This window comes from Epinephelus moara, chromosome 16, assembly GCF_006386435.1.
Source record: "Epinephelus moara isolate mb chromosome 16, YSFRI_EMoa_1.0, whole genome shotgun sequence".
Lineage (NCBI taxonomy): Eukaryota > Metazoa > Chordata > Actinopteri > Perciformes > Serranidae > Epinephelus > Epinephelus moara.
In genome coordinates this window covers 27,939,670-27,965,629 of record NC_065521.1, presented here as the reverse complement: position 1 = coordinate 27,965,629, position 25,960 = coordinate 27,939,670, and the positions used below count along the sequence as shown (strand labels likewise).

Below are 25,960 nucleotides of genomic sequence, written 5' to 3'. Positions count from 1 at the left end.
TTTAGTCGTGCTAAGGCCAGACATGGTCAGGACCTTAGTTTAAGATGCTGCTGTGTATCTAGGTCACATTGTGCGTATGTGTTTTATTTTTTGTGCATACCTCCGGGGGTTAGTTGGTTGGGTCTGGAGAGGATTCTCATTGGAATGCGTTCTGATTGGGCTAGACAGCTATCCTTTTCTGATTGGTTGTTTATCCCCAGGCTTCCACTTTGGGGGTTGCTTTGAATCAGTGCATCTCTGTCACTCCCTCTCCATTTCTTTCTGTTTCTTCTCTTCTCTCTCTCTCCATCTCTATATCTTGTAGAGCGCCGCTGGCTGTGTGTTTGATGTGAGTCTGTTTGACGGGCTAAAGCAGAACCAGCAGTGGGCCTTCTCTGTGTTTCTGCCAAGCCAGCGATGCTCTAAGTGGAGCTGGTTGCCCACAGTAACCTTCGGTGCTAAGTCGTCAATTACAATATGCGATCAAAACCGAGTTGTTGTGTTGATTTACGGAGTCACGCTGCGTTTGCACGTACAGGCACAAAGTATCAGGCGGTCTCTGGCCGCTCATGAAGATTTAGCTCTGTGGGTGTATATTTACATACTCCAGCTGGACAGTCACTGTTTTCTGACGTAGCCACCACACTGCCAATGAGGAAGTTGTCAGTTTCCTGAAGCACAGTTTCTTTCCCAGGTACAGAACAACTTTCCTTTTTTTTACCTTGTGGTTTGCATCGTTTAAGCTGATTGAGGACTGATTGGCACTGCAGTCCTGTATGTGCACTGGAAGCGATCCCCCGCTCCACTAGTGAAGCAGTAAACAACACGTGCTTCCATTTCTGTGGGAATCGAAACGAGCTTGATTGGCTCTTGCCTGGTTGTCACTTGCATTGCGTCAAAGGGACCTTTGCATAAAGTTAAGCTTTTCTCAACTTTCCAGTGCAGTGCCAATGGGCTCCTTTTCAGCCTCTGTACCTCAACGGGAGGCAGCAGACTGCAAAGCCAGGTCCCATTCACAATAAATAGCAGGCTATTGGCAAGTTTTTGAGTCCTACGTGTATCTCTTAGAAGTGGGTTTTGTACGTAAGGCTGTGTATTATTTGAAATCTTGCTACCTGAGTTCTGGTCCCAATACCAACACTGTTGAGAAATATAAAAATGTTTTTCTACAAAACCCTTTTTTTCCTGAGGTGTTCTGGTCGCCATGTGGTTAAGTTACCACAACATCAAGTTCAGTTCTGGCCAGAAACCTGTTTTGCACTTCATCCCCTTTTCTCTCTCTTTCCACTGTGTTTCCATCATCCTCTAATGTCACCATCAACAGAGCCAAAAATGGTAGTTTAGAGTAGTCTAATCTGCATATCAGGAACTTTCTGATCAAAGTGTGAGTGTAAAATTGACCAGACATTTGATACCAGCTTTACTTTACAGCTTTTATACTGATTGATCTGGCAGGATTAAAAAGGTCCCAAGATTTGATGCCCATTATTATATATATCATGTCAGTGGTCTCTGTACTTCCTTTTGTCTCTCTGACAATGGACTGTCTGATGATTGTTGAAGAATACATTCACGACTATAATGCTGACTGCAGTATCTCATTGGGACTACTTTCTATTGGCATTAGGGGAAGTAAATATATGACAACGGTATTACCTTTTGGAATCAGAATTCTCAGAGGAACCACATTAGCCTTCCTGTGACAGCCAACCTGGTCTTTAAAAACACTGCCATCACCCACCTGTAATTAAAACTGCGTTGAACTGTACACCAACTGGCAGAGGGAGGGAGAGAGAGGTAACTGAGCAAGAGAGACTTACTTGATTATTCTTTCTCACCACAAGCAGAGTAGAGCATGGCAGGATAAAACCTAACACCAGTCATCAATAGGTGCCATTGTACTTTTGCTCCACTCTAATATCCTATCCAGGAGTGGCCTAGCTTGTCAGAGTGTGTACGCAGCAAGGCTTCAACCCTGCAGCTATGGGATTAGCTTCACTGCTGGGTGGTCCTCCTCCGACTGATCTCAGAACAGCATCGCACTTTACTCATTCTAGGTGTCGGGATTATGAATCAGGTCAAGTCAGTGAGGTTTGTGTCTGACCATTGCAAGCTCACTTGATGTTTGGCTTGGTTTGAATACATTTACATATTCCAATTGTTTCCATGAACTAATGATCAGAAAAAAAGCCTCAAGGTTAGAGAAGTGGTCTTATGACTTTAGGGTTGTTGGATTGAATCCCCAGTCTCTTTGGGAAGACTTGGCTGGGTAAATGGGTTCTGCTTGAGCTCTAGTGTTACTGCTCAGTGGCCAACATTCGAAAGCTGCGGTTGTATTATGCCGCAGTCAGACCAGAACTGGCAAGGCGAAATTTACTTGCTTGCTGTGGCAAACAGCGGGCGGGACAGGAAATAGTGTGGGCAGGGTTGCAAGTACAAGCTAGCCAGCTAACATTAGCATTCCAGAAGATGAAAGGGATCCATGTTTTTATCAAACATTTTATTTGCCCTGACCCGTGTCGATTTTTGTTCACCATATAATTATGCAAACATGAAAAAGGCAGAACTAAATACCGTTTAAATGCACGGTCAAGTTCACCCTCTTTCTAAAATCGCCTGGATGTTGATAAGACAGGATAAATCCACAAGAGGAAGTGAATGACGTATTTGGTGGCGCATTATGTGTGACTGCAGCTTTAGTCAGCTACCAGGTGGGAGAATACAGCTGGAAAGGTGAGGCGAGGTGTTGCTGGTGTAAGCAAACTCACAGGAGGTTGGAAAAATAGACAAAGAGAGGTTTGTGATGTTTGTGACAAGTGTGTGACGTTACATTGAAGAGTTATAATCGCAGGCAGTTAGTAGCTCAAAGTCATGGCCATTACTCATTGTTTTCTTCCTTGGCTTCCTACTTTGAACTCATCACTCTTGAGTGGTTAAGCTGGTTGTAATGAGGACAGAGCACTGGTTGGCATTTCCCACTCTCTCACACACACACACACACACACACACTCACACACACTCACACATGTACAGACCCAGCACATGTTCTCCATAACAGAAATCCCAAAGACAGACAGGTAGTGTGACAGGAGTAAAGCTGTCGGAGGCCTGGCGTTTTCCCCATCTGAAGGGATGGGAGCAGAGGACAATGTAAACACTCTGTCACACACATAAACAAGGCCCCCGCTCAGGTTTCACTGCACAGTTAGAGAAAACTCACCCTCTCTTTTATAGAGAAAGTATTTGTGTAATTTGTTTATGTGAGATTCCATAGCCCTAATGGGGAAATGGCTTTTTCGGCATCACACTACACCTGAGTTCAATTTCACTAGCTCTCTCACAGACAGATCGTAAAGATGGCATACCAGAGCGGACGCAATCTGTCTTTCTCTTCTGCGTCTCAATTTAATTTCTCAGCCTTCCCCTCTCTCTCTCAGTCACATTCTTTCTCTCTGCCCCCCCCTCCCTCGCTCTTTCTTTTTCTCTTGCTGCTTTTATCTCTCCCTGCTGAATGAACGATGGCTGTAGCACAGTAATTATTCAACAGATACTCAATAACAGGTGAGTCAGAGCAGTGTTGAGCTCATTTTTTATGTTGAGTTTGACGTTGGTTTCATTAGAAGGCTGTTTTTGCAACTGATAATGTAAGCTTGAAGTTATTTGAATTATTTGTTTGCATTCTTTTCAGATATATTTCAGAAGAAGAATTTGTAATCAGACACATACCTCTAAGCTGTGAAACATAGCTCCTAATTAGTGAGAGAATGAAGCTTGACTGCTGGCATAATAAACCAGCATGTGTGAGTGTGTGTTTCTGCATATACCATAGACTGTATAATTTTGGCATTTTGGTGGCCACCATCTTGGGGTTTTTTGGAGCCAGATGTGACCATATTTGGAAAGAGGGTGTAGCTGTGGAGGAGTGAGGGGTGGATCTGACGAGCAGACTACAGTGAAGCCTGCCACCCAAGCAGCCACGCCTTTAATTATGCATAACTTTAAGCCATAATAAAATGTGAACAGATGAGTTACATAAAAATTCACCCCCCTAAAGTTGTCACGAACTGGTAAATTAGCTATAGCGACAAAAAAAGTTTTTGTACCAGGCTGTAAACATGTTTATTTCCGCTGTAAAGTTGGGCATTTTAACACGGGGGTCTATGGGGATTGACTCTGTGTTGGAGCCAGCCTCAAGTGGCCATTTAAGGAACTGCAGTTTTTGGCACTTCTGTGTTGCTTTGATTTTTCAGCCCCGGAGTCTGCTGCTTAGCATATACATTATGTTTGGGTCAAAAAAGAAAAACAAAAATCATTTTGGGAACAAAATGTAAACACTCACTGCTCAGTTAAACCTATATTTACACTATTTATTGTTCTATGCTAATGATATTCCCTGGCCAGCTACACTGACCTTTTCACACACCACACAAACACATGAATGTGTTCATCCATGGCCAGCTTCGACCTCCTGCTACTCCAGCGAGACACCATGTGTTTAGCAGCACCAAAAACAACGGCTTAGCAGAACCTCCTGCACCGCAGTGCAAATGAAGTGGAGTGCAGGCCAAAGAACAAGACCCAAACATGTGTTTGCTTTGTTTTTGCCTTCTAATTACATATACACATAGTTATTTCTCTCACACAGTGTTTGTGTGTGAAGTGTGTGTGCCTTTCGAAACTGTGTGTGTGTCTGTTTTCCTGTTGTAACGCAAGGCTTTGTGTCTGGAACTGGTGTGTCTCACAGCAGGCATTCCATTCAGACTAACTCTGTTTGCTTAGGTAATAACTAGGCTTAGCCATAATTTGTTTGTGTGGATGTTTGTCTGTGCGCACGCATGTGTGTGCGTGCGTGCGTGCGTGCGTGCGTGCGTGCGTGCGTGCGTGCGTGCATGCGTGTGTGATCAAAGGAATAACTCCCTTGCATTTTACACATTTGCACATAAAGACAAGCCCATCCCTTTCGACTTGGAAAGAAGCCATCCACAAATGAATGCTTTTTTCTTGTTTCTCTCTCCCCTTTATTCCCGTTTCCGTTTGCTCCCTCAAAACGACAACTTTGGCCATAAAAAGGCTTTGCAAAATACTGCCTCTGTGCGCCAATAAAGTTCAAATTCACCGGTCAGCATCGTTTTCATACTGATAGGCCTCATTGATGTTGTGGGAGGGTTTGAAGTGTAACACAGATAGATACACGCCACCTACTGAGAAAATATTTCCCCTCAATACCATGGGTCAACAGGGGCCAATAACTGCCAGATCACCTAAGGGTGGGTTGCCAGATCTGAGATGTCGAGTCCAGCACCACACACACACACTGAGATCACAGGCTAAAAGTTTTATCAGTGATGTCAGCTGTTATGTCAACTCAGGCAGCCCTACCTCCACCTCATCCTGCCTTTATACATACACACACGCACACACACACACACACACATACACACACATCATCATCATCATCATCTGATGCTCTGATGTCAGAGAGCGAGGGGAGAGACTGATTACATTTTGTGTATTTTGGATAAAGCAGCAAGAAGTTCTGAATTTTGAGTTTTCAGAGAGTTCCGATGGGTTAAGATCTGCAACTTCAAATGAATGCATGCTCGTATGCCTGCATGCATTAGGTCAGCCTTTGTTGTACGTGTGTGTGTGTGTGTGGGTGGGTGGAATGAGGCAACATACCGTTACTTTATCATGGCAAAGCAGAAACAGTATTAACAACTGGTGAAAGATGTTTTGTGGACATTTCTCAGATTCCCTTTTGGTGGAAAGAAAAATGGGAAGAGATGAGAGGGAGAGAGGAGGGACGGGGAGAGATGGGAAGAAAAAAGGGGGAGTCAACGGAATAATGAATATAGATATTTATGTGGGTTTTAAACTCTGTTGCTGTTCAGTGATCAGTGTAAGCCTCCTTGTAGTCATTCTCTATCATCGCTTTGTGGCAGTTTTGAATTTCCAAACACAGGAAGTGTTGCTTGATTTCCTCTTTCTTTGTGTCTGAAGTGTGTGTGTGTGTGTGTGTGTGCCTCTTTCTCCGTCTCTTTTTCCCTCGCTCCCTCTCCCTTTTCTCTCTCACATTCTCACACACATATACAGATGTGGGATAGTTGTTTGCTTTTCTTGCCAAGCAAAAATGCTTTCTTCTCCTTGTGATCCGCTTTGGTGTTACCTGACAAGTGTGTGCATTTGCGTGCGTGCGTGTGTCTGTGTGTGTGTCTAGAGAGTGAGCAAGTGCTAAACCCAGCTCCTTGCCTGAGTGCTGCTGCAAAGGCCCAGGTTGACAGAGAGGATTGAGAGTGTCATCCCTGGGATTAAGCGTAATGAGCAAGATTGACAGACAAGACAACACTGTACACTTGCGCAGACACATACACACACATGCACTTTAAACATACGCACAGAAATGTACACAGGCAATTATAGAGAGGTGTATCAAAGTGCTGGGATAAGCCCCTGTTTAAATGCGTGTGAGCAGGCCATTCCATCACTGCCTGCACGCCTTTACAGGGAGGGAACAGGGATTACCCTCCTTACTTTCACTGTAACGTTTTTTCTCATGTCCCTTTCCCACTCCCGATCTCTTTTGTCCTCTCTCTTTCCTGCTTCTCATTTGTGTGTATGTGTGTGTGCTGTGTCTCTCTGCTGTCAGACTATTCTGTCTAATGCTGGGCATTCCCAAAAATGGTAACACATTAGGGATGTCATCAGTTACCTGGCAAGAATATTTTTTACAGGTGACGGATGTCGGCCTGTAGGTTATCTTTGCTACTCTGCGTGCCAACCTGGTCTGGTGAAATCTAGCCAGTCATGCTTCTAGTTCCGCTGTCCAGACCAACAGTGTTACTATGGAAACATTGTGTCCACCCTCCGGCCTTCCCCCTAGGTCACCCCCTGCTAAGCAAACCCCCTTTAGCATTGTCAACTATCACTGTTAACTTTGCTAGCACCATTAGCATTGTCAGCATGGCTGGTGGTGCTAACAAAGTTAACAATGCTAAAGGGGTTTTGCAGCTCAAAATGAACACGCTTACAATTTGGGGCTATCTGGGGAAAGGCGGGAGGTTGGCTACCATATATTGACAGCAGTGCCGTCCCCCCAGTGGGACACTTACCAGTGGTAATTGCCAAATGAGCAGCGCCGGTGGCTTGCTCCCACCTGACCGGGTGGTGCACAGTGCAGTGCAGCCAAGGCTAACATTAGCTAACCAGTGGAGACAGGAGGGTGGGTATTGGGCACTATGTTTCTGGATGATAACACCGCCAGCCGGCTGTCAGCAAGACCAAAAGAATATAAAATAACAGGCAAGATATTTACATTATAAAACACATGTTACAATTGTGGGGCAGACTGTATCAGCATTTTCGTGCCACCAATATTTTGATCATGTTGGATGGAGTCTGCTCCAGTCTTAGCCAGTTGGTGTTGGTAGTAGTGACGATGAAATCAAAAGCATGTGGTTTGCCTTCTGATCAGGTAGCTGCTCTTCATTTTCATGAATTTAAAACATGCTTGATTTTCATGACTGTTATCCAAGCTGTTGACGCCACATAACAGGAGAAATAATCGTACTTCTAAAATGAAAAAAAAAAAAAAAAGTCTTTCAATCTTTTCCATTTACCTGTTGGGTCTGGCATCCATGTGTGCCATAGAAGTTCAAAGGGCCTTTTTTGTCAAAAGAACTTGTCCATTTTTAATCTATAATTGCCAAGTGGCAGCTCACAATCGCCGTCCAATCAGATAGCAGCTGATAAGTGTGGCATGTAGCAGTTAGCTTGGCACACGTCAGGCCCTCCTGGCCTAGGCACAGGCTTGTCGGCACAGTGTTCACTCGAGGCTTTGCAAGATTCTTTGAGGGGGATGATCAGCTTTCATCTTATCACTTTGCACAGTGACACAGGCTTCAAAGAGAGCTGGTCATTTTTACTGGCACTGCAGTGTGTGTGCAGTGTGTGCGCTTGTGTGTGTCTGTGCGAGCTATCGACACATTCCCAGAAAGCTGTTCCAGGCTCTAGGACTGTGTTTAATGAAGGCAAGGGCATGGCTTCAAAGAGCTGCAATCCAATCTACATGTGCAGAAGTACATACACACACACACATGCACGCACAACACACACATACACCTCTGCCGTTTGAAACAAATGTAAAAGTTGAAGCTCAGAGTCCCTCAGCCTGGTCTTGCAATTTGGCAACATGCTTCTTAACCTTCCTAAGATGACTGAGAGAGACAGATGGATATACAAGGATGTGGAGCTCATGTAAGAATGAGTGATCAAAAACATGCAGCAATAAAAGATAAATGTAACAGAACAATGTCAGACGCTCACCTGTTCCAACTGCTCACAAATTATAATTAAGCTCAGATACACCAAGGATTGTGTCTAACTGTGTGTGTTAATGCAAGGTGACGTGCAGAGCTGGAAGAATGATGAAATTTCAGAGCTAATGGACAAATTGTGGGAACTGAATTACACAAAGCTTAGAGCTGGAGCGAACCTCATTCCACATAATATTGCTGTCATTTGTAACAGTCGCCTCACACTGAGAAGATTGCTGTTGTCAGTTGAAGAATTTCCATTTCCAAAAGGCAACTTTTCAGGATCAAAGATAAAATTCAAAGTCTCAGTTTCAGATTGATACTGATTTTAAACTTTTGGCGAGAGCGCAAAATGTCTTTGAGGAACTTGAACATGAAAATTTTCAGTTACAAGCACTGGAAGACATTTGGAAACATGAGATAGTTGCAGGCCTAGGATTGACCCTCAAACCATTTGTTAGAAATCCTTCATGCTTTAAGGTTTACGAGTGTGCATATGTTTGAGTTTGGATGTTTTAATGTGTGTGTGTGTGTGTGTGTGTGTGTGCGTGTGCGTGTGTGTGTGTTTGCACACATGCGTAACTGTGTGTCTCTGGTGCCTTTGAGGTGTGTTAAGGTGTGTTTCTCTCTTTGATGTTTGGCATTGGGTTTATAAAAGGGTTGGTTTTAAAGGCATGTTTTTTTTTCCAAAGTGTTGGTGCATGTATGTGTGTGTGTGTGTGTTTGTGCATGTGTGTGTGTGTGTTTCGGCCAGCAGAGTGGATGTGGTTCACCTTGCACTGGCCACCTGTAAGCCATCGACAGAAATTAGCCTCTTTAGTCTTGATGGGTTGCAGAACAGAGAAGGAAGGGGCGGTGAGAATGTGGTAGGAGGGCTGTTGAAGGTTTTCTTTTTTTTTTGGGAGAGGCGTGTGTGTGTGTATGTGTGTCAGAGGATATGTGGACGGACCATTTTCAAAACTGCACTCTTATAAGACAGAGAGAAAGGGAGACAAGGTATATACCATACAATGGAGCCATTTGTTTCTCATTTGTCTTCACTGTCTGGGGATCTGTGTGTGTTGTAGTTATTTAGCTCCGGTATTCTGGCGGTAGGCCCAACACTGCTCCAGAGTTCTGCTCTGACTCGACCAAACACACACACAACCTGGACTCATTACACTCGGTAAACAAATGTCATTAATACCAGCCTGCAGGCTCCACACACACAAATACAAATGTATAGTACATGTGCTCACTCGTGGACACACCAACAACCACGCCCTTTCCCAACATGTCCAAGGCTCCTATTGGCTGTGGGGTCCAGAACTAGCGAGACTAATGATGTGGTCCTTGTGTTCCTGCTTCCTGTCCTTTGCTGGAGGACTTCCTGTGGCAGAGTCATGTGGTCCTGATTACGGTCCACATCTAAAACCCCTGAAGCAGGACAGTTTTGCTCTGACACACACACACACACACACGCACAATAGATATAGAATAACCTGTGTCCCTCTCGTCAGATATGTGATATTATTGACCAGGAGCACTGGAAACACTGAGCATCTGTGTTTACTTCTCTTTTCTTTTCTCTTTAAGTTTCTCTGTCTGTTTCTGGTTTTTCTGCCTCCCCTTGTTCTGTAGCCAGGAGGTTGTTTGGTGTGATGAGAGGCTGACTGGTCCTGTTGTATTTTACTCACTGCTCTGCAGCCCAGCCCTGGCACCAGACCTCACAGCTGGGCTATTGATCAAGCGGGTTGGTTAGTTCTGTAAGGAGAGCTACACAAACAGTGACTTTTTTTAAGTGCAAAATCAATACTGGTTAACTACCGTAGCCGAGGAAACAAACTTTCTTTGTTTGTGGATTTGTCTTGATTTTTTTTGTCAAACTTGTTTTATTATTGCATGGTAATGCAGTTACAGTGATTGTTTTGAGAACTCCTCTAGTTGGGACATTTAAGAATGCTCGGCGATGTCAGCTGCGGTTGCCAAGCTACAGCTATATTTTTTTATTAGGAGAAACAGGCACATTTGCATTACCCTTTCACAGCCTCATTGTGTGCTTATTGTTTATCTTCTTGGTTAAATATTCTGACAGCATAGCTCATGAATTCAGCGCTTGTTGGCAGCTGACTCTTTGCTGTTGGAGTGCTCTCGAATGCATCACCAAGTAGAATTTCCAAAACGGTTCCTGTATCCAACTTCATTACAGTCATTAGCATGGCTTGCCAAATAGAAAACAAAAAACAAAATATTGTTCACAGCTGGATTACCTGTGTCAAGTAAGTTTTAAATATCCACAAGTTGATTTTCATATCACGTGGCTGCTCGTAAGATCGACCATCAATCCAAAAAACTTGAGGTATGCTTTGGAAAATGGTCAGCAGTGATGTAAACATGATTTGTATTTGTATAAAGAATTTGTGGTTAATGGGATAAAACATGCAAAAAACATGCAAAAGTGTGGTTATATAAACAGGGTGGATCCAAACAACTGACAGAAACTGGGGTAATCTAATAATCCCTTGCTGTTGTATTAGTAATTTTTTACCTTTTGTTTAGCAGAGACAGTCCTATTATCATGATGGAGCATCTCACTGTTTAACAGCTCCAGCCAAGTGTAAAGTTGTCGTTACTCATATGTGCTCTGTAGAGTAGGAAAAGTGTGCGGTGTGTGTGTGTGTGGAGCCACTCTCCAAGGGGAAATTGTTAGCAAATGGGCTCCAACTGCTGGCCTTTTAGCTTTGCAAACACAACCTGAAGGCCTCTCCCCACATCACCTTCTCTCCACTCAACCCCCCCCCCCACACCACAATTCACCTGCCCAACAACCCCAAGGCTTCTCATCCCTCTTCTCCCTCCCTTCCCTTCTCCCCTTTTCTATTTCTCTGCCACTCACTAACTTCAACATTTCCATACCTATTCATCATTCCCTCTCCCTCCCACTCTGTGTCTCCTTCTTCTCACACAGCGAGTCATTCCTGAGTGGGTAAATAGAGTAAATTGGGGCTGACCCCCAGGGTTAGCAGAGGCCACGCTCTCTTTTCATGTCAAAGCCATCTGAAGGCTGATTGGTTGATTGCAGTGCTCTCCGCTTCCAAAAGGCTCCCTTGTGCTGCTGTAATTGCCCTATCATGCGCGCGTACACACATCCACATACTTAACGCACACACACACAAGCATGCACGTACATACATGCAGACGCACACACACATTCTTACAAGCAAATGACTTAATTGGTGTTAATTGCATAATGACAGTAGTGAATTGGACCTGGGTCAGAGGTGACACAGGTTTGAGTGGAGAGGGGGATGGAGAGAGGATGTTGAGAAGATGTGAGAGGAAGGCTGGCACTTCTAGTCCGTCTCAGTCTCCCTCTCTTTCTTCCTCAGATCCAATACCAAGCAATCCTTGACCTGATTGCAGAAGTTGGCCCGTGGGGATGACATACACATACACACACACAAAAACAGGCGGCCCTTTGTGGTGTGGAGGGATGCTCTATACACTTAACACAAGGATTCAATTTGACTCAGTCAGCATCTGTGGCCGTGTATGTGTGTGTATTTAACTATACGAGCAGAGTATGTTTGTGTGTGACTGCCAGGGCCAGCTGAAAGGGCTCCATTGGTGAAAACGTTTAAGCCATCATCATTAGAGAGTTGTTGGTACAGAGGTGTGCTTTAGTGAAGGACGTAATTGGCCCGTCATAGTGCTGTGTAATCTTCTCATATTCTATGAAAACAGCGAAAGCTATTGGCCATAATGGCCATGTTTAAGGTGGGACCTTCCCATGTTAAACATACAGCATCTTAGCTTGATACGGGCTGGGACTGGATAGCAGAGAGACAGGGTGGTGTGTGTGATGTTTGGTGTACACCAGAAGCCCCTGCAGTTATGTATTCTGTCTCCATGCTCTACTGTACACATTTATTTCCCCTTTATTTTATTTCATGGAAATCACTCCACAGTTGTGGGTGTGGGCGCGCGTGTGTGTGTGTGTGTGTAAATGCATTTTGAACCCAGTATGTACTGGATCGCGTGATTTCAAAACCAGAGCTTTCTCAAGTGGAAACATTGCTGCGTCTGAGACCACCCGGGATTAATTTCTCTTTGTGAAAATGTTATTGTGTATATGCATGCATGCGTTTTTGTGCATGTCTGGACTCTGCTGCAATTAAATGAGTAGGCCTGTGTGCGCATATGCCTGAATCCCCGTGTGTTTTTCCTGCAAGTGCATGTGTCCTTGTGTGTGTGTGTGTTTGTGTGTCCTTGTGTGTGGGAGTTACAGTATCCCCCCATCCTGCTGTTTATAGGAGGGAGTGAAAAGTGATGGAAGGTATGGAGAGAGATGGGCCAGTGATGACATAGCCTTATGTTCACCCCCTCTGGATATGGCCCACTCTATATTAGATCTATCCATCATATTGCTGCACTCAAGTCCCACATGCTTCCTATACCACTCATAGCTAGATGTCCACTGTACATGTGTTAGTCTCATCAATGTTTTACTCATATGGTACATGTCACGCTCGTACTTGTAAAGTCTGAATGTACTTTGTCATACCCACTGCATACTTAGTGTGTGTGTTTGTGTGCAGCCTGTATTGACTCTCTTTAAGTGGTTTTCGAAGCTCAGATGATAGATGTATGGTTTTCTTGTAGTTCCTCAGAAAGACTTCCCCACAGGCTCATCTCGACACAAAAGAAGCTGTCACTCTCTGCTTTTCTGATCTCACTGTGTGTTCATTCAAATATGCAACTGTGTGTGTGTGTGTGTGTGTGTGTGTGTGTGTGTGTGGCGTTGATGGGAGAGGGTTCGTGCGTGCATGTGTGAATGCCTCCGTGTGTGTCGGAGCTGTCACCTGTTCCTTGCGCTCTGTACGAGCCCTGTCTCTGGGGCGAGCCTTTGATCTGGTCGACAGGAGATTCCTACGGTGTGAAATAGCCCCAGCCAGATTTACTCAATGAAAGAGCAGGCCTTAACCACTGTTATTACACTCATTTTTTTTAAAACATCCCTGCTTGTTTCTGTCTCGCTGTCTCTTGTTCTCCCTCTCTCTTATTCTGCATGTCTTGTTCTGTCTTTGTCATTTGCTGCCCTCTTACATGTGCTATGAATGTGCTTGTAAGTGTACATAAATCTTAAATTGGAGGGGATTTTCTGTAATATTTACTGCAGAAGCCGTTGCATTGAGTCGTAGCCGGAGTCAAAAAGCCACTGAGTCCTGCAGTCAAAGCCAAGGTTACCCATGCTGTTACTAAAGAACAGATGTGCAGAGGTAGGTATGGAATTAAACAGGACAGCCAGCCATACTTCTAGGATGAGAATTTGGCCCCGCTACAATAATGCACATGACGTTTCTGGTATTGTTGCATGCATTTTTGTGTCCATTCAGGAATGTTTGAGTACATGAGTATTTCATTGATGTGAGAAAAGTACCACAGACTGTCTCTTTATTACTCTACAGCAGGAGATGAGGGTAGCACAAAGTCTCTGGCTCCCTCTCCCTCTTTATTTCTGTGCTCCGACAGTCTGATGTTAGTGTGCTAGGTTGGGTGTGTCTGTCTGAGCTGTTGAACATGTGTCAGAGCCCAGGTGGGAAGAGACACAATGCAATTACCCCTGTGAAACACTACCCGTGTAACGCAAACACTGTACACATGTGTACTGGCAGTTACAGGGGCTGATGCTAATTTACTGTGGTGAGCTGTGCTCCATTAAATGGTTCATTCTGCGGACTTGAAAGGACGACAACAGAAGGAGCAGAGCTGAATGGATTGGCGAAAGGGATGGTTTCTTTTATCACAGAGTTAGTCTAAGTCTGAGAGAGTAGAAATCATAACTGTGCTGCAGAGCTTTATTAAACAGTGTGCAGCAGAGATGATGCCAAGCTAAGCAGCGGGTATAGCGAGGCCAGGGCACCTCAGGGAGCAATCCCTGTTTGCTTAACCACCGCCGGGCACATTTACCACTCAGCTGGCTTATGTAACCATAGACACATCATCCTACATAGCTGTTGCACTTCACTCAAAATACACATTCCTAAAGGATAGGTTTGCAATTTTTCAAGTCCGTCCTAAAACAGTAGTCAGGTGCTTGTTGTAATCGTTCGTCCTGTTCAGACTGGCTGTTTTAAGAGCCTCCCTAATGCGCTTCCAATGGAAGTAATGGGGGACAAAATCCACAGCTTGTGCAAAAATATACTCAGTAGTAAGGATTCAGTAGTCTGAGTCAGACAATTGGTTACAAGTGGTTATCGTCCAATGTTAATCTTTTTAGACTCCACTGTGGATCAGCAAGGAAACACTGTCCAGCAAAAGACAAATCCAAGATCCAGAAGTCTCATATTAGCTTCAGCTGAACTTCGAAATGCGCTTCTGCACAGAGCAAGGACTGCGTTTTTTTTGTCCTCCATCATCTCCATTGGTATCACTTCAGAAAAGGATCTCTTAAATCAGCCAGTATGAACAGGAGGAGCCGTTACAGCAAGTAAAACCTGTTTCAGTGCTCATATGGGCATGTGAGTATTGTTGGCTGGACCGTAGCATGCGACGCCAGCGAACGTCTGTCCCTGAGTAAGTGAATGAGTGAGTGAGTGAGTGAGGTACACCAGAGACAGTTGATAAACCAAGACGGCCCACTTTAGACTCATTTCCTGTGTCTGTGTCACATGGGTTTTGCCACTGCCCCGTCCTCCAGGAGACAGGCGACGGTCCTGAGTCCATGCATTCCAATGGGAAAAGTGAACGTGAGTGCAGATTATGACCGTTCCCTTTGCCCAGTAGTCACTGAAGTAAATATTGGACCCATCTTTTCATAAACCCCAACCCCTCTAAACATTCTGACACTGAAATGGCATTTTTTCAGACAGACAAATCTCAAATGTCTCTGTTTGAGCAACATACTCTCACGAGATCTGGCAACAACTGACGTGATCTTACGCTCAGTTGATATCAGACATTAAGCTCGCAGATAAAAATGAGCTGTGTAAAGTGTTTTATTGATTTGAATGTGATTTCATCTATTCACACAAAGTTTACTACACTTCAAAAAGAGGTGGGGGTAGCCTATGCAAGGGAGAGATGACTACGTCCACTTAGGAGACAGGAACACTTCCTGTCTCCTAAGTTCGTGTTAAAAGCAATTAAAAACAATAATCAATCCAAAACCATGAACTCACATTTCTGTAGTAAGTATTTGTTTAAATACAGAGGTACTGTCATTGACTATTGAGGTTCTTTCCACAAAATCCAAATTACATTTTTAAGCTAAATCTGAATCTATATAATCTTGGCAATCTAAACATTTGCCAAGTTACCCTACCTTAAGTTCCCATAGGCTACCAAATCATCTATGCAATGTCCATTTCATGTGTAGCAACTATTTGGGTTGACTTCTCCTTCAACTAGGTAAGTGGACTGAGACGGCTGTCACCTGTCATTACAGCAAACTGGGGGAGAGATGTGGGGTATGCCAGTTAAACAGAACGACTCAAAGATGTGTGGTAATGTGAGTGATGGTTGAAAGTCCCAGTCTGTGACCTGAGAAAGCTCCTACTAAACATCAGCACATGACCTTGCTTGGGAGGCCTGAATTCTTTCAGCCTTAAGCCGATACTATTCCCAGCACCACCCAGACAAAATGGACCAACTTCACACACACACACACACACACACACACACCGTCATTTTGATACTGCAAAATGTTATGAGTTTCCAGAAGGCTGCGCACACCTCACTAAATCACTTCAGGTCATTTAAGTGCAAACTATCAGCATTTATGTTTCTGTCCTAATATCAATAAGATGTTTGGAGCAGCGCACGTCATGAGTTTTAGTTATCTGGGTTCAGTGAACGAGAGTTGAAAAGTGATCCCTAACTTTACCGGCACAATAAATATCCCACATCGCAGACTTTCACAAACACAGTGAGGACAGGTTTACATACATTTCAGTCTCAGCTCCACTTTATATCATCCTTGGCTATCATAACAAAGAGTATTTGCCTAGCCAGTGCATCATAACCTGTTGCATTAATCCCACAGAAAGACTAAATGTTAAGAGCGAGCCTTAGTGCTGTCAGTGTGGATGGCTCTATCAGTGCTTATTTAATGGGTACAGTGTGTTTCGGCAGTAAATATTACAAAACTATGAGTCGCTTTGTCAGAACTAATGAGGATTATTTACTCTCCATCGGAGCCCAGAGCCAAACCTCTGTCACATTCTACGATGCTTATTTACGATCCGCAGTATCTCCCTTTAAGTTTCACTGGCAGGGCCGTTCCACAGTGTCGTACAGAGCGTTCCAAAAGGTTGTTAAAGGTTCAAGATGGCTGCACAAGGAGTGTCGGTGGTTTTAGTCAGAGTGACAAATTTACATGTTTAGGGGTTTGGTGCTTCAGAGGCCTTTTATAGTTCAGAGAAGTCTCAGGAATCATTACTGGTGCTGATATCCTAACTGTTTTAGTCATACATCATTTGAAACGTCCACCTAAAAATATTTTATAGAGTATTTGTAACATTTTAACAGCTAATTAGTTGAGATTAAAAAATTCAGCTGTTTAGTTTTGTCCATAGATGTTTATAGAGTACAATTTTTTCTTGAACTATTCACTCAACCTTTGCTGCAAAAGGTTGAGTTAATTCAACTAAATTATTCGAAGAATATGTGCGTATGTTCATGAATTATCACACATACTTAATTATCTGTTAAACATCTACAGAATAAAGCAAAATAAGCTGTAAAATGTAACAAATACTCTGTAAACTATCTGTAGGTCGACTTTTCAATTAAAGTGTTACCCATTTTTTTAACTAAATGTCTTTGTTTCTGGCTGCCCTCTGCTATCAGTTACCCCCATAACCTGTTGCTCCCCCCCTCTATCTCACCCGCACTCACCCACCACACACCCTATCCACCCCGCTGCTACAAAGTAGGGTTATCCCCCAAAAACATCCCCCCTTCCCTGCTTTCTGATTATCCCCTTTTCATTGCCCCACAGCATGCCTGCTGGCACTGAGACACCACAGCCTGGTGTTCCTACCACACATGGACATACAAGCACCAAAACACTCCCCTCCATTAGATGCAACATTTGTATTTATTTAAGGAGTCTAGCTAAACTAGGAATGCATCGTCATTTAAACTCTGATTAAGTCACCAATTTTATTTTCCTCTTTTTTTTTTTTACAGGCTACTCACAGTTCATCTCACCTCTGACAGAGTACTGCTCAGAATTAGCGACTTTAAAAGCAGCTATTTGGCATCCTTTTTAAAGCATTCCTTCGTCTACTTCTCTCTCCCACACTGACACACACAGGGCAGACTGAGGTAGAGATCACTAGCAGACCACCAGGCATCATTAAAGCCTCCTTATTTATCCACAGCGTATATCCTATGTGTCTCATGTCCTGGGGCTATACTGACCCCAGGAGCACGAAACACACTCTGCCAACAACATGATTGGCTCTTCCTGAGACCGGACTTAAATAGCATTAAGCACCACAGTGCAGCTGTGCTAGCACAAACACACTCCACTTGACATCAACCTCGACTTTGCCACTCTGTCTCACATCCTGCTTGTGGACACATTTTGAGCCGTGCCTATCCATGATGCACAAGAAAGAGGAGGCATACTGAAGAGAGAATAAACCACAAAACAAAACCTGTCAGCCCCTCGTTCAAGTGGGATGGATGAATAAATGAACACACTGTTAACATTGGATGGGCAGCAGCTCTAGTGTTTGATAACCAAACAGATCTTCGCTGACTGTGTAAATCTCCGTCTGAACTTGTCTACCTCAAATACTTGTAGCTACTGAATAGACATTATTATCAGATTTTGTTGACACAAGTGTCCCGCGCGCACACACGTAGATATAGATTCATAGGCAAACATGCACTGGTCCACGTGCAGGCGCAGATACGCACAGCAACACACACATACGTAAAGGTGAGCCTGTTTTTCCTTCAGGGCAGATTGAGATCTGAAGGATCACATTTATTTGCTTAACTGGTGCAAGTGATCCTAAATAGATCTGAGATGACCAAACCAGACCAAACCAAACCAAATGAAATCCAGAGCCCCAGCTTCATTGTCTCTGTGCCCATTTATAGCAAGTACAAACCCACTCACACATACACAGACCTGGTCTGCTTGCATATTAGGCTCAGGTCCAGATGAAGCTCAGTAATCAACCCTCTCTTATACACGTGTCTTACATCACTCAGGCAGGAATTTATAAAATGTCAAATGCTGTTTTTGTTATCTGTATTTCACCAGGTTTGTGTGGTCAGTCTCAGCTTTTAAGAATCCGTTTTTATACTGTAGAAACACAGAACAGGAAAATGATTCTTCTGTGTGTGCAGCCTGGTAGAGTATGGTGGAAGGGCAAATCAGTTAGAGAGGGAACTGAACTATGGACAATAAAGAACAGATGGAGAAACTGAGTCTGTGGGCAGAAAGAGAGAGGAAGCGACTAGTTGGGTCAGGAGTGACGACTGATGGGTCAGTGGAGTTGGTCTCATCTTGAGAAGACATCAAGAGGAGGGTGGAGCATTAATAGCACCCTAGAAAACAACAGGGGGGTAACCGTTTGAATGAGCACGCCGGTATCTTTATAATAAACACAAATAGGAAAAAGAAGGCAGTAGAGAAAAAAACACTTACGGCGAATAAAGATGATACGTTTTATGTAACATGGCTGTTTGTGCAGCCTTTCACCATTTCTCTGGCTCCCTATCCTTCTTTTCCATCTTTCAGGAATAAGGTCTTCACTCCAGCCCACACTGTATCTCCGGCATGGAAACTTCCCTCCCTTATAAAACAAAAATATGAATGTCCGTCATGTCTTTTTCCCACATTTGTGTGTGTGTGGATTTATCAACGCACACAGAGCAAAGAAAGCACGAGAGAAGAGTTTGATGTACGTACACGTTACGCAATTGCTGCTGCCTTCAAGTGAAACTTGTGAGCTTGTGGTTATGACACGGGAAGCCACGTACACGATATGCTTGACTTTCAAGTGGTTAGGTTGTGAGAGCACAGCTGCTGGGCAATGGCAACATGGACGCTACTGTCGGTATCTAGACGCCACCGAGGCTAATGATTAGGCAGGCTAGCAAGAGGGTCACGTAACACAGGAAATGCAAAGGCATAATGACAGAGGACCAAGATGATGCTGTTGGGAATATTGACATTTTCCCCAGGCATATAAAATTATGAAGAAAGACTCTGTATGACTAAAACGTCAGCAAACACATCACAACTCGCGAACTTCCGAAAAATTTCCACTCACGAAGTCGTGATTACCACAGGCGTTCATATGGATTCTTCTCATGAACATGACCCCATTTCAACGCAGTATCTAAACTGGTTTCTGTAAGCGTACCGCCTGTACATACATTTCAAGGTACCAGGGGAAACCTTCAAAGCAGAATGAATGCCACCATGCACCCACACACACACACACACCAAGCCTTCCACCCTCCCTCCCTTCACCCGCATGAGAGTGCACCACAGCTAGACTTGCATCCACTCAGCTTTTTGCGAATGGGGGTGAGAGGCTGTTACCGTGTCAGTCGGCATGGCCTCTTATCGAACCATCAGACTACCCTCAGATTCTCTTTCCAGATGGAGGTGAGATAGGGCCTCAGAGGCCCGGACCCCCGCAGACACTGAGAGCATGGAGGCCTCCCCTGATCTCCTACCTGATGGAGGTGCTTTAATGTGGGCTCGGGTTTCACTTGTCTCCCCTGCCTGGCTGGGCCTGCGTTGGTGTCAGGATGCAGGCACGTTCAGGGCTCCTCGGTTTGGATTCTGATGGGCTACTGCTAAGTGTAGCTCCTAGTCAAGGTGTTGTTATGGGACACAAGCTTACCAGCGTCTCCCGAGCTATTCTTGCAATGAAAAATAGGTGCAGTAGCTGGTTGTATACGCAGCCATACAGGCACTCACAGGCAGACTTTGACACAGCTGGCTCACAGTAGAGCTCTTGACATTTCTCCCAATAACATAAACACTGCCACTCATACTGTGCTCAGAGCGAGAGAGAGAGAGAGAGAGAGGAAAAGAGAAAAAAAAATCCTGTGATAAGAAAAAAAAAAAGCTTGAAGGAGTAAATGAGTGAGATTAGTCTGAGAGGAACTTCTGAGCGCTAAGAGAGGTAGATCAAGAGAGACAGAGTGGGGGAGGAGGGGAGGAATTTAGGAGCAGAAAGAATTCCATGCACCTTTTATTGTTGTTGCGCAAACCTGTATTTTAGACCTGCATGAACATTTTGCACTTTTATGAACATAGTTTCTTTTTCGCCCCGAGTGATAAATGAATATTTGAAGATGTCCCGCCAATAACACTTTCTCAACCTCCCTCCCTGATGCTGGTGCCTTTGCAGTTGTGCGTGTGAATCTCAACTTTCATGCACTGCTTTTTACACATGCATGCGTATGTGTGTGTGTGTGTGTGTGTGCACCTGTGCTCGTGTCTGTGTGCGCAAAATATTTTAAAACAACCTTCACATTAGGAGCAGGTACCGCAGATTCCACCCGTATCATTTGTACATTGGCACACCTTGGCTGGACTCAGGAAACTCATCACCATTCCACAGAGAGCCCTCCATCATTCCTCACAGGATTAGAGACAAAAAAAAGGGAGGGAGACGGAGAGAGTTCAATGGAGGGATTGCTCTCTTACTTTTCTTTGCTGGCAGAGACGTTACCATAATTTAGCTGAAATAATAGAAGTTATAAAATTGCTACCAGTGTCCCCCCTCTGTCTTTCTCCATCTCTGTTAATTTCAAACCAGATGTCAGATTCAGGAGGCACAAGGAGACGGCACACGCTAGTGGAGCGGTGTTTGAACAGGAAGAAAGCTCAGAAATGACACATGTGAAACATGCACGGTGTCTGACTCACTTACAGATGCACGCTGCCTCTCTATGGGAGTTTAATGACTTTGATACATGAGATTTTTATTTTTTATTTTTTTTTTATCTGCAGTCAACTCCACCTAGTGGTGTTTGTACTGAACAGATTTCTGGCTGTAGCGAGGAATGAACTGTAATGAGGGAAACATTACACCAGCAATTGTTTATCTGCACAGAGTCACTCCATCCTGGGATTGCTAGATAAGGGAGGATCAGTACTTTTGGGTATGAATCCTGCATAAAGCTACAAACAGTGCAGATCTGAATCAGTTCTTTTTATGACATGGGCTGTCCGTTGCTGGAGAGCAGTTGCAGACTGTGTTAGTAGGTCTCCTCAGCACCTCTTGGCCTGGCATCTGTGAGACTTGCTCACACTTGCTTTCACCCAGCATGTGTTTGCTCATATGAAGGAAATTATGTAATTAGCCTGTGAGGGATTGTTTTCTTTCACTCTTTACCCCCCTCTTCTTCTTCTTTTTTTTTTGCTCTCTCGCTCTCTCTTTCCAGTCTTATGACAGCAGGAGACAGTTAATCCGAGCCACACCCTGGCTCACCTCCCTCATTAATTGACAGGGACCATGAGTGGAAGAAAATGAGCGCTTGTCATACAGATCTTAACTGAAGAGCAGCTTTGTTTAACATCAAAGGAGGGAGTTCTGAGAGGTGTTTGAGGGAGGGGAGATGGAAGATTTAGGTGTGCAGGGGGTTGTGTCGGGCCGGGTTGTGGGCTGGGAGATGGGTGCAGGGGTACACACGGGCAGCATCGGTGGAGGGGGGTGGAGGAAAACCTGGCATTTTGCTCTCTAATTCCAGCCGGCCTGGAGGCCTGGAGCGCTAAGAAGGGCCTCACTGTTGCTCTCTGGATCAGCCAGGTATTGCTTACATAAAAAGCAAGTGAAAACAGCTGTAGGGATAATTAGCTTGATTCTCCATTACATGCCATGAGGGCCAATAACTAAAAAATGGAGTTTTGTTTGGGTTAGAGCTGCAGTCCCAACCAGGAGGAAGTTGTAAAAGTCAGGCAGAAAAAAAGAAAGAGAGAGGGAGAAAAGGAGAAATGTAGGGGAAGAAAGAGCGAGCGCTTGAAGCAATTGTTGCTGAGGAGATGTTCTCTCTTCCTGGGGTGGCTTGATGTGGGCCATATTTTTCAAGGGTTCTTAAAGGCTGTGGTTACAAAATGACTGGATGTGCGCACAGATGTTTTTTTTAATCCATTTAATATGTAATCTGAGTTTTTAGCTCGTGGAATCGTGTGATCTTAGATCAATGAATTGGAATTGGACCAAATTTCAAGTGCTTTTTTTATCGCATTTGCTAGATTCCCTTAGAAACTGCCCTTGCAACGGAGCAAGTGAGATGCTGTGTGATTTCTTTTTTTAACCATCAGTTAGCATATTGAATCACCATTACACCATAGGCTCTGCATTCAAGAAATCAGACATACGATAAGAGCAGGGATTTGTCTTTTTGTCAAAACTGCTTCTCTTCTGACCTTCTTTTCCAAGGTTAAGTAGACCATCCTATCAGAAACATGATATTTTCTGTGGTCACATACTAGGCATGCAGCCACAGAAAATATCATGTTTCAGATATCGTGTATTCGCAAAATATATCAACAAAAATGTATGTACGACTGCGTAGAGGAAACAGTGAGAAAGTCAGCTAGATGCCACTGCTCGCTCCCTGTATTTCGCCACAGTTCCTGCCCCCTCATACCACCGAATCGCTTGTTTGACATCTCTCCTCTTGGTGGAAGGTGAGGGTGGGGGGGCGGGGGAGCAAACCTTTGTACTGGTAATTGAATTTGGTGTGTTTCTCTTTTTTCTGTACGAGCGAAAGGACACCAACCACAGCATAATTCCAAGTGAAAGAGCAGCACTTTAACATTGGTGGTCCCAAAAACTCTGCAAGGATCCATTTAACAGGCAGTTTATATTAGTAGCACTTAAAGACAAGAAGGGGTTCAGCCGCTCACATCCAGACTCTCAGGCTTGATACCCAATCCTCAGGACAAAGACAGACAGGAAGACAGACTAGTACTGGATTTGGGAGAAATACACACCTCACAGCCTCATTTGGATTACCTATCCACTTACATGACTTACAAGTATGTTGTGTATGTAGACACACAATACTGGTCACAAAATGAACATTGTTTAATGAACACAGGGGTACCAGGAAGTAGAAGTGGGTTCTCACCTCACTTAGACCTCTGTTCCTGCAGAGGGCATTTGTAGGTTTTGATAAGTCAATCATTTTCCTGTCTCCAGTCGCAGGCTGAAGCAGTATTAATATGAGAAAGTGTTCACCCTGTCTGATCCCACCATCAAGCACGCTGAGAGAGTGGAGGAGTGGGGAGGAGGATGAGGGTTACGCAGGGAGTAGAAGATAGGAATGGCTGATTGGAGTTAGAGGGAGATGATGGCTGAGTGCTGCAGAAGGGAGAGGGAAATTATATTTCGCCATTTAAAGGTATGCATTGATATGGCGGCAGTTTTTGATTTGAAAGCATGCACACCCAGTCGTGATCCAAAGAAAGAGACTCGCAAATATGTACGTTCATATGTGTGTGTTTAAAGCCGTTAGCATACTGTGCTTATGCAGCCGGTGTCTGTTAAATGGAATCATCACGCGTGTTTACCACTTTGTGTCACATGTGCATGCAGTCGTTTTTAATCATGTTCTACTCATTTAAAAATTTGGTTTGACTCAGATACAGAAACTGACAAGTGCGACCTCGCCCAGCTGGAGTTTATACTTAGACAAACAAGAGCGTACGTGTTAAAATGTTCACTTTGTGCAGCACGGTATACGTGTTGCTGGCTGCCTTCAGCAGCTGATGATGCAGAAAATTGTGGACAATGACCTTTGGGCTGAAAAGGCTTTAAGCAGCCTGTCAGAGCCACTTGAGCTCACTAAATTATCCCGAGCGTGGCTGTGGCTTTCCTGGCTGATATAATATGCTTTGCTTTGTCACATGTTCCTAAAGCGGGCGTAATCATGACTACAAATGCAGAACTCGGGAACATAAAATTCCATCTGATTTTAACACTCTGTCACAACATGCTGACATGTAAAATAATCACAGGCCAATAAGCGTACACATGTTCGTGACCACATAGCGACACATGCTTCCTCATTAACAACACGAACACAGGCGTCACACGTGAGTTTGTGTAGTGAATGCGTCTGTTGTGTGGAAGTAGTGAGGTGTTGACAGAGAAGAAAGAGGAGCGGTCTTCAAACATATCCACGGGCAGGTCGTGCTCTCCATTATGCCCTGCCGGGGGCCATATTTGTTGATTCTCTGGCCCCCAAATCATTAATTTAAGTGCAGACGACGGCGAAGAAACCTGAGAATGGCGTCCAACACACGTGCACACATTCACGCACACAAGCATGTACATGCGCAGACACATTTTGGTCGCACTTGCATGCAAGGAGGTTTACGTGTACACACACACACACACCCTGTGTTGCATAACAAATGATGCCACTTTAATTGCTATGCATGTTTATTTACTCCTGGCTGTAATGGATGGTCCTTCTCTGCCTGGCAGCCAATCAGAGGGAGACAGGAAGAGTGTGAGCAGCCCTGGAGAACTGGACACATTCCACACATGTTGACATTCCTCTTTATACACAACACACTAATGGTACTGATGGTACCGTTAAATGCTATATATATTATTGCAGTTTTCGGGTCATTGCTCAGATCGAATCATCTCTATCGCAACATTTTCCCCAACTCTACCTGTGAACGTCTCCAACAAACAAAGTATTAAATTTCCATCACCATGCCCCCTTTGAGTGACTGATGATAACGTCTTCAGTGATTGGTAGTTATTTTGGGGCATGTTTGCTCAGCCAATGAGGCGCCCCCAGCCAGCTAGACATACATCATTGTTTCTGTTTTTTTTTTTTTTTTTTTTCACAACCTAACCCTCAGGAAAGAAGTGAGTTGTTGCTGACTGCTGTGCGGCCTGAATAACAGACACATTCCAATAGTTTTTTTTATTAATGAGCACTTGATGTTTGGGCTGCTTCCAGCTGCATTTAGAGCAGGGCTATTCAATTACAAACTTAACTGGGCCGGAATTTTAAACCAGAAAATGTCGATGGGCCACATTTTCAGCAGCGAGCAACCCATCCACTTTTTTAAGGGTGTACACACACACACACACACACACACACACACACACACACATATATACATACACACATATGCCTGCATCTCCCTTTTCTCCCCTCTCCTCCACACACCTCGCCTCCTGACGTTTTCCTTTTAAGGTCAAATACACAGGATATAGTTTTATACAGTCTATAGCAGCAACAGTCATGTTGACAACAACAAAGTCACTATATAAAGTCAGAAATATCTCACTGGAAACAAATCTAACATGTCAGTAAAATAAATATTCCTCCTGACATCACAATACTGAGTGAATTTTGAACGACAGGCTATACTATGACTTTTTTATGCAATTTTGAACGACAGGCTATACTATGATTTTTTATGCAATTTTGAACAACATGGGGCATCAGTAGTGTAGTGGATAGTGCCGGCACCCCATGTACAGAGGCATCGCATCACTGCAGCAGCCACGGGTTCGAATCCGGCTCGCGGCCCTTTGCTGCATGTCAGTCCCCATTTCTCTCTGTCTCCCCCTTTCATTCTCTGTCCTGTCAATAAAGGCAAAAAGCGCATAAAGATAGTCTTTAAAAAAATGTTTTTTGAACAACATGCTATACTGTGACTTTTTATG

At 44.1% G+C, this 25,960-nt stretch overlaps 1 protein-coding gene across 1 annotated transcript in view; it reads left to right on the top strand.

Annotated features, from left to right (window-relative positions):
- Positions 1-25,960, top strand: part of LOC126403112 (ERC protein 2-like) — a 178,675-nt gene that overhangs the window by 150,287 nt on the left and 2,428 nt on the right. The gene's annotated exons all lie outside the window — the stretch shown is intronic.